The sequence below is a fragment of the Nicotiana sylvestris genome, chromosome 11, assembly GCF_000393655.2.
Source record: "Nicotiana sylvestris chromosome 11, ASM39365v2, whole genome shotgun sequence".
NCBI lineage: Eukaryota > Viridiplantae > Streptophyta > Magnoliopsida > Solanales > Solanaceae > Nicotiana > Nicotiana sylvestris.
The window spans coordinates 43,196,993-43,214,051 of NC_091067.1; positions in this window are offsets into that span (position 1 = coordinate 43,196,993).

Below are 17,059 nucleotides of genomic sequence, written 5' to 3' on the forward strand. Positions count from 1 at the left end.
CATCATCAAGATCGAGGTCTGACTCGAATTCATAATCGTCGACCATAATGCCTTTTCCTCTTTTAGCAGCTGAGGACGAAGCACGACCAAGTACGGAGGATGAGGGTATGCCCGAAACTACAGCGGCAGCCTAGAAAATCTGGCCCCCCATCATAACAAGTTGTTGATCAATAACAGCAGCAGGAATCTCTATCGACGGGGCAGATACGATAGTTGTCTCCATCTCTACAGGTGGTACGGTATCAACCCCCGCCCCAGATTCTGTCAAGGGAGAATAGTCCAGGTGAATCACAATCGGAGGGGTTGCCTCGAATTCCACTTGCCGCCTCTTAGACGGCCCTTCTTCTTCCTCAAAGCAGGGAGATTCACCCGTCTGACGAGCAATACGAGTCGGGTCCTCAGTCTAAGAAGTGGCCTCCGCAGGAATAACCACAGCCACTGATTCGACTGAAATAGCCCTCGATGAAGGTCGAGGGACAGGTGCTGCAACGGGGCGAGCAGACGAGGTTGACTGACGAAAAGCCAATGGAGGATCCCTCGCTCTCCACACTCTGCCTGGTATCGACAAACAACACATGAGAATCTAAGTAAAAAGAGAGGAAAAATAGCAAACAGAAACGACATCTCGCCTGTAAGGGGTCTACGTCCAAATATTTTATAAAAGGCTGACCATGTGCGAACCCCCGCCGTATGGGGAAGGATGGCACTCACCCACTAGCGGATACCTTCGACATATGGAGAAGGAAATTTCTCGGTTGCGGAGACATAACAGGGTTTAGTACTTTAACAAAAAGTGGTCGGATATATCTCCAACTAAAAACATAAGAAACTTACGTACAAAGTTCCACTTCTCAGGGAACCCCGTTGGAATCGCCACAATGTGCTCGGTCCGCACATAGAAATAATTCTCGTAGAAATGACGATTAGCCCAGTCGTTCATGTTCACCACCAGACTCTTTAACCCCTGAGGACGCACGTGAAGCATCGTGCCGCAGATAAGCTGAGGAGCAAAGATATTGAGCATGTGATCCAAAGTGATCTCACAGCCGGCGAGTTCCGCAAACTTGAGCAACATAAGGAATAGCTTGTACAGGTATGGTGAAAGTTGGGCGGGGCATACCTCATAAAAACGGTAGAAATCTACCACTAGGAGAGGGAGAGGAAGTGTGTATCCAATAAGAAAGGGGTAGGCGTAAAACACATAGTACCTAGGACTGTCAAAATGAACTATGTCGTTCCCTATTGCCAGTCGCATGTCAACGTAACCGGGGATCCCTCACCTAACTTTCAACTCTACTAAATAGGTGAAATTAAAGTAATTAACTAATATTAAAAATATAAAATGATTGATTACTGAATTAAAATAGCATAAAGTGTACAATTAAGCTATAATTGCAAAATCGTCGTAATTATAGCCAAACAATGCTAATTTGGCTAATTTGTGAAATAATTAAATCCTAATAGGATTAAAAATGATATATTTAGCTAAGAAATACTTTGAAATTACTTGTGATGTAATTTATGAATAATTATTGGATATGAAATACTGAATAAATTAGAAAATAAATTGATAATAATATGGAAAATTATGGAAAAATATCAATTATTATAAAATGTGATTTTGAAGGTATTTATGCAAATTTAAAAATAGTTTGAGGAAAAATTGGGTATCAAAAACTGTCCTTCTTTACCCGAGAAGAATGAAAGAGTTGTCGGGTAAAGAAATGATGGCCAATCTTGATCGAGCGAAATGGTTTGAAGAGTTTTAGGCCGCACCCTGGTTTCTGAGTTGCGTACATATCCCTAGTTCTACAGGAATCAGGCCGTATGTAGTTCAGGATCCATCGGCGGAGTATACCGATGAAGACCTTTCAAGAACGGACGCAATATCTAGGGCTGGGTAAGTGGACGGTTTACGGGGATGGTTAAGTTTGATATGGCTGAGGGAACTGGAGCGGGATCGCTCCTGCTGGGATAGTCATTGCTCGTCGGCTTACCTTCAAATAGAAGCAATACAAGCGTATACTGTGCATAAATTTAAACATGATGCAAATTCCCGTCGGACCAAGAATGTTGTCTTTGGACGGTTAGGAATGGCGTCCTCAGGCCATGATGTCCTGGGCCATGGGTTGTTTGATGCAAGATTCGCAGGCCATGAAATGATATTCTCGGGCTATGAGGATGGTTCCTCCGAACCATGACGCCTTTGAATAATGATATGCAAAGGATTGAAAGAGATCCTCAGGCCATGACATGGTGTTCTCGGGCTATGAAGATGGTGCCTCCGAACGATGCCGCCTTTGGATGAGTTGGCGATATTTCAGCCCATGAAGGATGCAGTAGTATGATGCGGACAAGACAGATCTCAGTCTTGTGAATTGAAGAGCAGAGCTTATCCTGTAAGAGAAGCGAGATAAATAGTGTTTGGGATATCACTTAGTTTCGAAGAAAATTAGAGGCAGAGCTTGGCCTCGGAAGGAAGAATGATAGCCTTTTGCAAAGATGCGAATGCAGATGGAGGTAGAGCTTAACCTCGGAAGGCAGAATGGTAGCCTTATTCAAATCGAAAGGCAGAATAGTATCCTTATGCAATGCAGATGCAGATGGAGGTAGAGCTTAACCTCAGAAGGGAGAATGGTAGCCTTATGCAAATCGGAAGGCAGAATAGTAGTCTTATGCAATACAGATGCAGATGGAGGTAGAGCTTAACCTCAAAAGGCAGAATGGTAGCCTTATGCAGATTGGAAGACAGAATAGTAGCCTTATGCAATGCATATGCAGATGGAGACATCGTTTAGTCTCGGAAGGCAGGATGGTAGCTGTCACACCTCCTTTTTCCGCACCCGCGAGGGTGCAGGGGGAGTTTTTTCCAATTAAAGGACAATCGAAACGGGATTGGTTTAATTATTTCAGAGTCGCCACTTGGGAGATTTAGGGTGTCCCAAGTCACCAATTTTAATCCCGAATCGAGGAAAATAATGACTCTATATTACAGTCTGCGTACCAGAAATCCGGATAAGGAATTCTGTTAACCCGGGAGAAGGTGTTAGGCATTCCCGAGTTCCGTGGTTCTAGCACGGTCGCTCAACTGTTATATTCGGCTTGATTATCTGATTTTATACAAGTGTGAACTTATGTGCAAAATTTAACTTTTAACCGCTTTTATCATTATTATTTCAAAAGAATGTGAACATCGCTTAAAACATGTCTTTGGACTGCGTCACATGAAATGCACCCACAATCTGGAACATATTTTATTTGATGTTTTGGGATTTGGATCTGGGTCGCATGAAATGCACACCCCAAGTTTTAAGAAAGTAGATTATTAAACACGCACCTAAAGAGACTATCGTGTTATTATTTTGGGAAGGGCCGTGAAATTTGCTAAACGGCCCGTCCCGGAATCTAAGTATTTAATATATACATTTAGAGGGCCCCGCAGCTTCTACATTTTTGTTTGTCGAGGCTCGTCTCATTTTTATTTTAAAGGATAAACCTATAATGACTATATTTCCTATTAAGTTCGTCTCTAAAATAAAAGAAAATCTCTTAATTATTTACATGCTTGCAGATTATTTACAGCAGGATCCGAAATGCTTTTACAGAATAAGGAAACATGACCATGCATACGGACAGCTGATCGAACATTATGGGCCCAAATCCAGCTCATGCGGAATGGGCCAGACCTGGGCCACTGTTTATCCGAGGCGGGTCTGTTTGGTCTGTTTTGACCTGGGCTCGACCTTCATAAGGTTGAGGGGCGCGGACTTGTGCTAATTGTTATAAGGGTGTGGCTTGATAATTATAACGAGGCAGTTTATCAAAAGAGAATGAAAATTAACTAAGGCGGATAGTTTTATTCTTTGACATGCATTAAAAGAGAATGCTAATTACAAAACACAACTAATTTCCAAGACATAGCCTAGTATACTACCAATCCTTTTGTCTGTTAACCTAACCAACATGTGATATTAAACCCTACTACATTTTTTGTATTCACTATATGAAAGGACCAACTCCAATACCCAAACAAGATTGTAAACCATTACACACTACATAATCATCTATATAGCAACTACATGTGGACATAGATGTCTTCAAATCTTCCCTTTTGTATTCATGCTCGACTTTCAAATTACATGGACAGTATTAGTTGTGTACCTGGTATAGAGGAACAAAAGAAGAAGGAAAAGGATCAGCTGAGTAGTACACAGCAAACAACAGCAACAGCAGATTCACAGCAACAACACAGCAACAACAACCAGCCAACAATGATGAAGCTCAGCAAGGAGTCGAGCAACAAATAAACAATCCCAGAAAAATAGAGTAGGAAATAACAGCCCAGAATGTTGAATGTAACAGCAACAGAAATCCAATGACCACAAGAAAGCTTGGCAAACGACAGAAAAGCAAAACCACAAAGACAACCTGATCAAACTGGACTCTTACACAGTTTCTTCTAGACAATACTCATTCACAATGTTCTGAAATTTATTTATGTTTTTCCTTTTTCAGTTTTCTTACTCACAGAATCTCTCAAGACTCCAAAAAAATTCCATCCCTTTCTAATGGAAGGTCTGCCTCTTTTATAGCCTAACCTTAACACTTTACAGTCTGTTTTACAACTCAAAATTTCCCCCCCCCCTCGTTGTTTTTCCACTCACTTGTTTTAAATAAACAAAACCCCCATCAAATCCCTGACAGCCCCTCTCTCTTTTGTTGTTAAAATGTACTGATCACTTGTTTATTTAACCAAAGTATGGGCAGTAGGAATATAATCTGACAGCATATGCTGTCCAATTATTTTAATTCCTTAAAGCTAACCATACACATGCTGCCCACGGTCTAAACCAAATGGCATCGTGTTTTAAAATCAAAGTCTGAATCTGCCATTATAACCTCTCCCCTAGATGTTCTTTAATTCGATTTGAACAAAATCAATAGGCAATACAATTCAGTTCCTAATGAGACTCAAATACGATCACAACAGAAATAAGCAATACGAATCAAGTTGTTACCATTAACGATTGAAACTAATTGACGACATATATCGACTCGACTATATTAATCGTAACACATAACAATCAATCGTTCATATAAACAACACGTATAGAGTCCCGAATGACTTCAGACAAATTTGTTCAAACACTGGGAACTTATATGAATTAAACTCGCTTGACGATTAATCTAATTGATGAGCACGTATATCACAGGGTATATTCAGAACACAAACAGAAGACAATTGACCAAATAAAAGGCCTTTAACATAGATGGAAGAAATCCGAATGGAAAATAACAAAAATAACAAACAAACACAACGAAACATGCTGACAACTTAATTAGAACTAAAACAAAAGAAAGGAAAACTTACCAAAAGAGTTTGAAATCAAAATGACCCAAATCTGACTCAACTTCGAACTCTTGAGGCCGAACAAACTTTAATCAGGGTGTTCTCACGTGAGAACACCTTGATTAAGGTCTATTAGACCTCAAACCCTTGTCAAGACCGGCCGGATTCCCCAGGTGCATGTGTTCTAAGGTCTGGATTTCCAGATCTGATTTTTAGGGAGTTGTGGGTAGATTTGGACCAAACCAAGCTTGGTTTGGTCACGAGGAAGGTCAGGGGAGTGTCTGATACAAAGATGGTGAGGTTTGGTGTAGACCGAGTTTTGTCTCGAATCTTCAAATCCAGATTCGAGATGATAGGAGATGATTCGAGGTTCGTGGTTAGTGGATTCATGTTCAGGGGAGTGAGGGGGTCTTAGGGTGTTCGGGAGGTGGCCACCGGCGTTCATGCCGCCGGGTTTTGGTGGAAGGGAAACCAGGGTGGCTTGCTAGGGTTTGGGGTTTCAGCTTGAGTTTGGGGACGATGAAGGGTGGGGTTGGTATAGGGGGTGCGGGGTAAGGGCTGAGTTTATATATGGGGAGGTTGATCGGATCTGAGCCGTTAGATCATATGATCTCAACGGCTTGGATCTGAGGGTGGGAAATGAGACGGGGTCGTTTGGTAGTTAAACGGGGTCGTTTGGTTTAAGTGAGGGGTTGGGTCGGATTGGTTATTGGGTCGGGTTTGAACACGGGTTGCTGAAAATGATCCTGGACCGTTGGATTGGATTGATTGGAACGGCTGAGATGGATTGGCCTGAAACGGTGTCGTTTCAGGAGGTGTCTGGGCAACCGGATTTGGACTGGGCCTGAGTGCTGGTTGGGCCAGTTATTTTGTTTAATTTTTGGCCCAAACCGATTTCCTTCACTTTTGTTTTCTAATTTCATTTTTTTTCTTTTAAAACAAAAAATAAAAATAAAAATAATAAATAACGAAATTAAAACTAAACAACAATGCAACATTTTAACACAATTACCACAAAAATTATTTAAGTAAGTTAAAAACCTAGAACAAACGATGCACACATATATATCTATTTTTTGAATTTTCTTTTACTGACCGAATTATGGTTTAATCATCCTGACATACATATTTTGTTTGTTAATGATTAAATGCAAAAATGGACAGATCCACAAATGACTAACAACACATGTCACGAAAACTCAAACATTTGTACAGCGAAACCATTTGTTACTATTTTTATTTTCTTTTGGAGCGATTGCTCGTAAAGCAAAAATCACGTGCTTACAGCTGCCCCTCTTTGCACGAAGACACGAAGGGTTTTCGCGCAAAGATAAGCGAGCGATTTTTGCCCGTCCGAATACTCCGTGTGAAGCATTTTTTGAAAAAGATTTGACCGAACCTTTGCTTCAGAGGTTTCCTACATATCCTGGGCTGAAACAGGAATCAGGTCAATGTAGTTCGGGAAATTTTGGTAGCTGGGACTACCGTGTGACTGTATTGCTTGCTGCTGTTGTGCGCTGTCGCATGCTGCTGTAGGATGCTACTGCTCAACCGATCTCCCTGTTACATTGCTCTAAAAGGAAAAACAAGAAGTTAAGCTAGAGTATGAGATCTCATCCATCTCCAACTTGTTCTTGTTGTCTTGCTTTCTTGTCGGCTAACGCTTTCTTCTGACGCCTTTATTTTGTGAACTTGGAGATGATGCTGACCCTTCACCTTTTCTGGAATGTCAGTTCTCATCACTTTGCTTGATTTGCTGGGAACATGGCTTTCCTCCTTAAATCTTTCAATGGTTTCTTCAGCGGTATGACTTTTCATCAGAATCGTCATGTTGGGCATGCCATAGCGTTCTCAAACTGCTTCTTCTGAGACGTGTTCCTTCTTCCTTTTGAATGTGCGCTTGCTTTTGCAGCCTTCTGCTTCTTGGTGCAGGGGATTTTATTGTTTCCTGCTTGGGGATATCTGTTGTAACCTTCCGTCTTCAGGTGGGGCTACTGATTCCAAACTCTAGAGCTAAAAGTATTCCCGCATTATACTGGTGGGCGACCTAGAACTTAAATGTATTCCCGCATTATACTGGTGGGCGACCTAGAACTTAAAAGTATTCCCGCATTATACTGGTGGGCGACCTAGAACTTAAATGTATTCTCGCATTATACTGGTGGGCGACCTAGGAACTTAAAAGTATTCCCGCATTATACTGGTGGGCGACCTAGAACTTAAATGTATTCCCGCATTATACTGGTGGGCGACCTAGAACTTAAATGTATTCCCGCATTATACTGGTGGGCGACCTAGAACTTAAATGTATTCCCGCATTATACTGGTGGGCGATCTAGAACTTAAATGTATTCCCGCATTATACTGGTGGGCGACCTAGAACTTAAATGTATTCCCGCATTATACTGGTGGGCGACCTAGAACTTAAAAGTATTCCCGCATTATACTGGTGGGCGACCTAGAACTTAAATGTATTCCCGCATTATACTGGTGGGCGACCTAGAACTTAAATGTATTCCCGCATTATACTGGTGGGCGACCTAGAACTTAAATGTATTCCCGCATTATATTGGTGGGCGACCTAGAACTTAAATGTATTCCCGCATTATATTGGTGGGCGACCTAGAACTTAAATGTATTCCCGCATTATACTGGTGGGCGACCTAGAACTTAAAAGTATTCCCGCATTATACTGGTGGGCGACCTAGAACTTAAATGTATTCCCGCATTATACTGGTGGGCGACCTAGAACTTAAATGTATTCCCGCATTATACTGGTGGGCGACCTAGAACTTAAAAGTATTCCCGCATTATACTGGTGGGCGACCTAGAACTTAAATGTATTCCCGCATTATACTGGTGGGCGACCTAGAACTTAAAAGTATTCCCGCATTATACTGGTGGGCGACCTAGAACTTAAATGTATTCCTGCATTATACTGGTGGGCGACCTAGAACTTAAAAGTATTCCCGCATTATACTGGTGGGCGACCTAGAACTTAAATGTATTCCCGCATTATACTGGTGGGCGACCTAGAACTTAAAAGTATTCCCGCATTATACTGGTGGGCGACCTAGAACTTAAATGTATTCCCGCATTATACTGGTGGGCGACCTAGAACTTAAATGTATTCCCGCATTATACTGGTGGGCGACCTAGAACTTAATGTATTAAAATTGCTTCCCCGTTCTTCCGAGAAAATTTCGACAATTGGCAGAAAATTTTCTGCCCCGGTTTTCGGTGACTTCCCTGGCGTTGCATCTCGCTGTCATCATCAATCCTTTGTTTTCCTGCAGCAGACAAAAGGATTTAATTAGTTTTCATCGTGGTGGTAGAGGGTGCCTTTCTGGCGGATGATTTTCCTTTCGTCCCCTTTTCTTGCTCTTTGTTCCCATAATTGGTTGGCGGGCAAAGTTGCCTGTTGGGGGTCTCTAGCCTGCTGGGCATTGGTTTTCAATTTATCCCCTTTTCTGCTTTCTATTTAAACACATGATGTGGGAGTCTGCTTCTAACTCCCGAAACCACTCCCTTTTGGAGCTTACTTCTTCCAAAATTTCCGGGCACAATCACTGCATTGCCCGGGACCGGCCTTTAAGACTGTTTGTATTATCCTGCATTGGATGAATTCCCCTTTGGTTCCTGGTAGTAAGCTTTGAAAAATCCTTTCAAGACACATTTTAGGAAAAGAAATAAAAGATATGGAAAGGAGAAAATCTTTCTGAACCAATATTTTTTGTGGGAGGAGACAATCAAAAGAACTTATCTGGAGGACACAACTGGTCCCTGTGATCATGGCGTGCACCATAGATTCCCGACCCAGTCTATTTGTATCAATTGATTTGCCCGATGGTTTGACTTGCTGGGGATGATAAAGGAGTGTTCCTTTCGTTTCGAATGTGGTAGTTTCGCTGATCTGTCTCGTCGCCTCATAGTGCCCTTCGAGGGGTTTTCACTAATGAGACTCTCTCTTTTCTCTCATCTCCCGGCGCCTTATGGTGCCTGTGAAGGTTTTCACCAATAAGACTCTCTCATTTCATATCCCTCGTCTTACATCGCCTCTCGGTGCCTGTGAAGGTTTTCACCGATAAGACTCTCTCATTTTATTTCTTTCGAGGAATCAGGGCATTGTAGATACGACCCTCTCTTCTGGAGACTCCTTTGACTATCAATTCATTCCCAGTCTTACGATCCTCTTCTTTGCTGGGGATTGGTGTATTATTCTCGGTCTTATTTGCCTGACTTGACATCTCTTGAACATTGATCGGGAGGTCTTTGGGACGTTGATGTTGGTTTTGGTGTGGAGTTAAAGAAAGGCTATGAAAAATGAAAATAATTTGATGGGTGATGTGCTACAACTTTTGGAATCAAACCTTTGTTGGAATTTTAAAACATAACTTCTGCCCCAGTTTTCTTGCTTGGGGAATTTATTTTTTACTCTTATGTTGTGCTATGTGCGTTACGCACGCTGTGCCTATTATGCACACTATGTACATTATGCATCCTATATTTACTATGATGCATACTATGACCGAGCCGTGAGGCGCCTACGTATCCTCTTTGAGGAATCAGGTCAAACGTAGTTCCCACGGTTTTGTATTTCTTTATGATTTTATCTTCTTTTTTTTCTTCTTTTTTTCTTTTTTTTTTCTCTTTTTTTTTCATTTTCTTTCTTTTTTGTTTTTTCTCTTTTTCCATGTCTTTTCCATAAGTGATTCCAAAAGAGGGGTATGAAAGAATAACTTAAGGCTCAAAGGGGGTAGCAAGGGTTAAACAGTGTTTGGGTGGAAGAAAGAATTGCCTCCGTCATCTCATTATTCAACAAACGCCAAATACAAACAAATAAACCAAAATTGTCATAATTAAAGAAATTACGCATAATATCTCTTGACTGCATCTGAATTGATAGCCATGTCGACACATCTACCTTCGACATCTGTCAAACACAAAGCACCGTTGGACAATACTCTGGTGACGATATAAGGCCCTTGCCAATTTGGGGCGAATTTGCCTTTTGCCTCGACCTGATGTGGGAGGATCTTCTTCAATACCAGCTGCCCTACTTCAAACTTCCTGGGGCGCACCTTCTTATTATACGCTCTTGCCATTCTCTTCTGGTACAGCTGACCATGGCACACTGCTGCCAATCTTTTCTCATCTATCAGGCTCAACTGTTCCAATCGAGCTTTGACCCATTCATCATCATCAATCCCGGCTTCAGCGACAATTCGGAGGGACGGAATTTCGACCTCCGCTGGTATCACGGCCTCAGTTCCATACACCAACAAATAAGGAGTTGTGCCTATGGAAGTCCGGACGGTAGTGCGGTAACCCAACAAGGCAAAGGGTAATTTCTCGTGCCATTGTCTGGACCCTTCCACCATTTTTCGCAGTATCTTCTTGATATTCTTATTGGCTGCTTCGACTGCTCCATTCGCCTTGGGACGATATGGGGTGGAATTGCGGTGTGTAATCTTGAATTGTTGGCATACCTCTTTCATCAGGCTGCTATTAAGATTCGCACCGTTATCCGTGATGATCACTTTTGGGATCCCAAATCTGCAGATGATATGGGAGTGAACAAAGTCCACCACTGCCTTCTTGGTTACCGACTTGAAGGTTTTAGCCTCAACCCATTTGGTGAAGTAATCAATGGTCACTAGAATGAACCTGTGACCGTTGGACGCTGCTGGCTCGATGGGCCCAATGCATCCATGCCCCATGCCACAAACGGCCAAGGTGCTGACATCGTATGTAACTCTGTTGGCGGAGAATGAATCAAATCTCCATGTATCTGGCACTGATGGCATTTCCTCACAAAAGTGATACAGTCGCGTTCCATGGTGAGCCAATAACACCCTGTTCGAAGGATCTTTCTTGCCAATACATATCCGCTCATGTGCGGTCCACAAACTCCAGCATGTACCTCTGCCATAACCGTCGTTGCTTGACTGGCATCTATGCATCTCAACAATCCCAAATCCGGGGTTCTTTTGTACAATACTCCTCCACTGAGGAAGAAACCATTCGACAAACGCCGAAGGGCTCTTTTTTGGTCTCCAGAGGCATGTTCTGGATATATCCCCATTCTGAGGTATTCCTTGATATCATGAAACCAGGGTTCGCCATCTGCTTCTTCTTCTATGGCATTGCAGTAGGCGTGCTGATCACGGACCTGGATGTGTAGAGGATCAACATACATTTTGTCAGGATGGTGCAGCATTGATGCTAAGGTGGCTAAAGCATCCGCAACCTCGTTGTGAACTCTAGGGATGTGTTTGAACTTCACCGATCGAAATTGCTTGCTCAGATCATGCAAGCATTGTCGGTATGGTACGAGTTTTAGATCTCGTGTTTCCCATTCTCCCTGAATTTGATGTATCAAGAGGTCCGAGTCTCCCAAGACCAAGACGTCTTGGACATCCATGTCGGCAGCCAGGCGCAGACCCAGAATGCAAGCCTCATACTCGGCCATATTGTTGGTGCAATAGAAGCGTAGTTGAGCCGTAACAGGATAATGCCGTCCTGTTTCAGAAATGAGTACTGCTCCTATTCCAACCCCTTTTGCGTTTGCAGCTCCATCGAAGAAAAGCTTCCAACCCGGTTCCTCAGGTAATTCCAAATCAGTCGTGTGCATCACCTCTTCGTCAGGAAAATACGTTCTTAAGGGCTCGTATTTTTCGTCAACGGGATTCTCTGCCAAATGGTCTGCCAGTGCCTGGGCTTTCATGGCCGTCCTCGTTACGTAGATGATATCAAACTCTGTGAGCAGAATTTGCCACTTTGCCAACCTTCCCGTGGGCATAGGTTTCTGAAAGATATACTTCAATGGGTCCAAGCGGGATATGAGATAAGTAGTATATGAAGACAGGTAGTGCTTCAATTTCTGAGCTACCCAAGTTAGGGCGCAACACGTTTTCTCGAGTTGAGTGTACTTGACCTCATGCACTGTGAATTTCTTGCTAAGATAGTAGATGGCCTGCTCCTTCCTTCCTGTGTCATCATGTTGCCCCAGTACACAACCAAATGAATTTTCCAAGACCGTCAGGTAAAGGATTAGGGGTTTCCCGGGCTTAGGCGGGACCAATACGGGTGGATTAGACAGATACCCTTTGATTTGGTCGAAAGCCTCCTGACACTCTGCCGTCCAACCTACTGCAGCATCCTTTCTCAGTAGCCGAAATATGGGCTCACAAGTTGCTGTGAGTTGAGCGATGAACCTGCTGATGTAATTGAGTCTACCCAGCAAACTCATTACCTCTGTTTTGTTCCTTGGCGGTGGCAAATCTCGGATGGATTCAATTTTGGATGGGTCTAACTCAATCCCCCGTCGACTGACGATGAATCCTAGCAACTTTCCTGATGGAACCCCGAATGCGCATTTGGCCGGGTTAAGCTTGATATCATACCTCCGGAGTCTTTGGAAAAATCTCCTTAGGTCTGCCACATGGTCCTCCTGACGCCAAGATTTGATGATCACATCATCGACGTACACCTCTATTTCTTTGTGTATCATGTCATGAAACACAGCAGTCATTGCTCGCATGTACGTTGCCCCAGCGTTCTTTAAACCGAACGGCATTACCCGATAGCAGTAGGTTCCCCATGGCGTAATAAACGCTGTCTTCTCAGCATCCTCTTCGCCATTAGGATCTGATGATAACCTGCATAGCAATCCACAAAGGATCCTATCTCGCGCCCTGCGCAATTATCGATCAAGATATGAATGTTGGGTAGCGGAAAATTGTCCTTGGGACTTGCTTTGTTGAGGTTGCGGTAGTCGACGCACACCCTGATTTTTCCATCCTTCTTTGGGACTGGTACCACATTGGCCAACCACTCGGGATACCGAGTGACCCGAATGACCTTCGATTGCAATTGCTTAATCACTTCTTCTTTGATCTTCACGCTCATTTCTGTTTTAAATTTCCTTAGTTTTTGCTTGACCGGAGGGTATGCCGGGTCAGTGGGTAATTTGTGAACCACTAAATTGGTGCTTAATCCAGGCATATCATCATATGACCAGGCAAAAACGTCTTTGAATTCCCTGAGAGTTTTGATCAATTCTGCTCTGACATTCGGCTCAATGTGGATGCTAATTTTGGTCTCTTGGACGTTATCAGCGTCTCCTAGATTTCACAGCCTCGGTGTCATTTAAGTTAGGCTTGGGTTTCTCTTCAAATTGGCACAGTTCTCTGTTTATTTCTTCGAAGGCTTCACCTTCGTCACATTCAGATTCATCGTCACAAACGACCTTTTGCATCATTGAGTCGGTTTCAGATTGATTTATTAGACTAGGTCGAAGATCCGCTGTGCATGCCATGTCATTAGAACCAGTAAAAAGAGAACTGTTCAGAAAGAAAAAGAACAAGACAAAAATTAAAATGAGACAAAAGAAGAGAACTTTATTAAATTTGCGGGATAAAAGGGTTCACACTTTTACAAAAACGAAAGTAAAATTTGGATTACACCCTTGAATAATCCGATCAAACAAACAAACAAACAAAACATTAATCAAAGCCTACTACCAAGACTCCCCTCGGACAGGAAGAGGAGTAACCGTCCAATTGTTGGTCTTGGCCTCAGGCCCCACAAATTGTATCTCTGCTCTGCTGGAACCTTCTCCAGCTTCCACCATACTGACATCCGCAAATAGCCTCTCAAAACTCTGATTGAGGTCTTCATTTATACCGATCAAAGGTCCTCGAATCTTTGGGATCGCTGACCCCTTGGCACTTGCTCTAACAAAAGACCTTGAGAGGCGTGGCACTGGTTTAGGCAGAAACCAGACCCTCTTCTTCATTTTTCGCGCTTTCTTCCTGTCTGCTGCGGTTGGTTTGAACCCCAATCCGAAAGTTTCCAGATTTCTGGGAAAGGAGACAAGTTGGACTATCCCTTGAAGCTCGATTCCCAGGCCTTTTCCCGGTACAAATCCATTACCAAGCATTTCCGAGACCATCATGACTGTTGCGGCAGCTACCCTAGGGTGCGGGATGATTTCTCCTTCAGAAACTTTGTTGGCCGACCCTGTATCGAGAATCTGGTAGACCCAAGGACCTTTGTCATCAGCGGTCTCTATGAAAGGTACAATGGTTCCGCCCATGGTGCATGTTGTATCCTCGCCGTGTAACACGACCTCTTGTCTTTCCCACTCGAACTTCACTGTCTGATGTAGGGTGGAAGGCACCGCTTTGGCTGCATGAATCCAGGGTCGTCCTAACAGCAGGTTATAAGAAACTGTGGCATCTAATACCTGGAATTCCATGGTAAACAGGACCGGGCCAATGGTCAGTTCAAGTACAACATCCCCCACAGTGGCTGTTCCGTTTCCGTCAAACCCCCGGACACAGATGCTATTCTCCCGGATTCTTCCACGGTCAATCTTTAACTGGTCCAGGGTGGATAATGGACAAATATTGGCGCTTGAGCCGTTATCCACCAATACTCGGGTTACCACCGAGTCTTCACATTTGACAGCTAGGTATAGAGCTTTATTGTGCTCCGTTCCTTCCACCGGCAGGTCATCATCTGAGAATGTCACTCTGTTCACCTCGAAAATCTTGCTGGCAATGGTTTCCAGGTGGTTTACAGAAATCTCACTGGGTACATGGGCCTCGTTCAATATCTTTAACAGGGCCCGACGATGTTCCTCGGAATGGAGGAGTAATGACAATAGTGAGATCTGGGCAGGTGTTTTTCTCAGCTGCTCAACCACAGAATAGTCTTGTACTTTCATCTTCCTCAGGAATTCTTCAGCCTCTTCTTCTGACACTGGCTTCTTGGTTGCCACTGGGTTGGTTTTTCTTAACTCCACCGGAGCAAAACATCGACCTGATCGAGTCAGCCCTTGCGCTTCACAACTGACTTCTTCCACCTGTTTTCCTTGGTACGTCACCACTGCCTTTTCATATTTCCAGGGCACAGCCCTGCTGTCAATCATCGGCAGTTGGACCACCGGCTTTATGGTCACCCGTTCTCTACATACCCCTTTCAACATGACTGCCGGTGTGGGCAGGATCCCTGGTATTACCAACTTGCTTGGCTCGGGTTTGCTTGCTATGACGGACGGGCTCTTCCCCAATATTACTACCGGCTTGACGCCTTCACCCTGCGGCTGTATACTCGTTCCTCCACTGGTTAAGACTTCTCTCGGGGCGGCTTGGATCATCATCACTGTTTGTGAGGGTTTTCTTAATTCTCCTCCCTCACACACCAACTCAATCATGTGAGTTTCGTGGTGCGCTGGCAGTGGGTTTTGGTTGATGTTAGGAGCCTCCGGTGTCTGGACCTCGATCTTATTGGTGTCAATAAGATCCTGTATGGCATGCCTTAACTTCCAGCACTTCTCGGTATCGTGCCCGAGCATCCCTGAACAGTATTCACAACTGATTGAACGATCCAAATTCTGAGGCGGGGGATTTGGTTCCCGAGTATGGACAGGACTAACCAAACCCAATTGCCGCAGCTTGTGGAACACAGCGGTGTAGGTTTCTCCCAGTTCGGTGAAGGTTCTTTGCTTCCGCAACCTGTCATTCCTAGCATCTGGATTTCCCCGGAAACCTGCCCCTGAAGGGTTTCTATATGCCCTTGGTGGAGGGTAGGTGTTTTGTGGTGGTGCATATATGTTCTGGGGAGCCGGTGCGCGCCATTGTGGGCGAACCGGAGGCTGAGTGTATACCTGGGCTTGGTGTACGGAACAATGTGGTTCTCGAGGTGGATAGAAATTTTGTGGTGGGTTGTATGGGTAGTTTGACCTGTGAGGCCTGGGTTGGTTGTAGTGCGGCCTGCCAGCCCTGGACCAACTGCCTGCCTCGATCGTGGCAACCTCTTCTTTCTTTCTTCTCAGCGCACCTCCCGTGCCGTTTTGAATAGCCTGGGTTGTGGCCTTAAGTGCCGAATAGTTTAAGATCTTGTCCGACCTCAAACCTTCTTCTATCATGACCCCTATTTTGACCACCTCGTTGAAAGATTTTCCAACCGTTGTCACCAAGTGACCAAAGTAGGTTGGATCCAATGTCTGCAAAAAGTAGTCTACCATCTCTCCCTCTCTCATGGGAGGATCGACCCTAGCTGCTTGTTCTCTCCAGCGGAACCCGAACTCGCGAAAACTTTCCCCGGGTTTCTTCCCAGTTCTCAATAACGTGAGACGGTCAGGGACTATCTCTAGATTGTACTGGAAATGACCTGCAAAAGCCTGTGCCAGATCATCCCACGTGTACCACCTGCTGAAATCCTGCCTGGTATACCATTCCAGTGCAGATCCGCTCAGACTTTGGCCGAAGTAAGCTATCAAAAGCTCATCCTTGCCTCCTGCCCCTCTCATTTTGCTACAGAATCCCCGCAAATGTGCCATGGGATCACCGTGCCCTTCATATAAATCAAACTTGGGCATCTTGAACCCAGCCGGGAGTTGGACATCTGGGAAAGGGCACAGATCTTTGTATGCCACGCTGACTTGATTGCCCAGCCCGTGCAAGTTCCTGAAGGATTGCTCCAGGCTTTTGAACTTTCTCAACACTTCATCCTGTTCAGGGGCCTTAACCGGTTTCTCAACCTCTGCCGGTACTTTCAAATAGGGATTGTAAGCCTGTGGTTCCGGTGAGTGGAATGTAGGCTCGGGGGGATAGTATTGGGTGTCGTGAGCTTGAAACAATGGCTCACTAGTCGTTCGCTGCAAAGGGGCTGATGTAGGTCCCACAAAAATGGGAATGT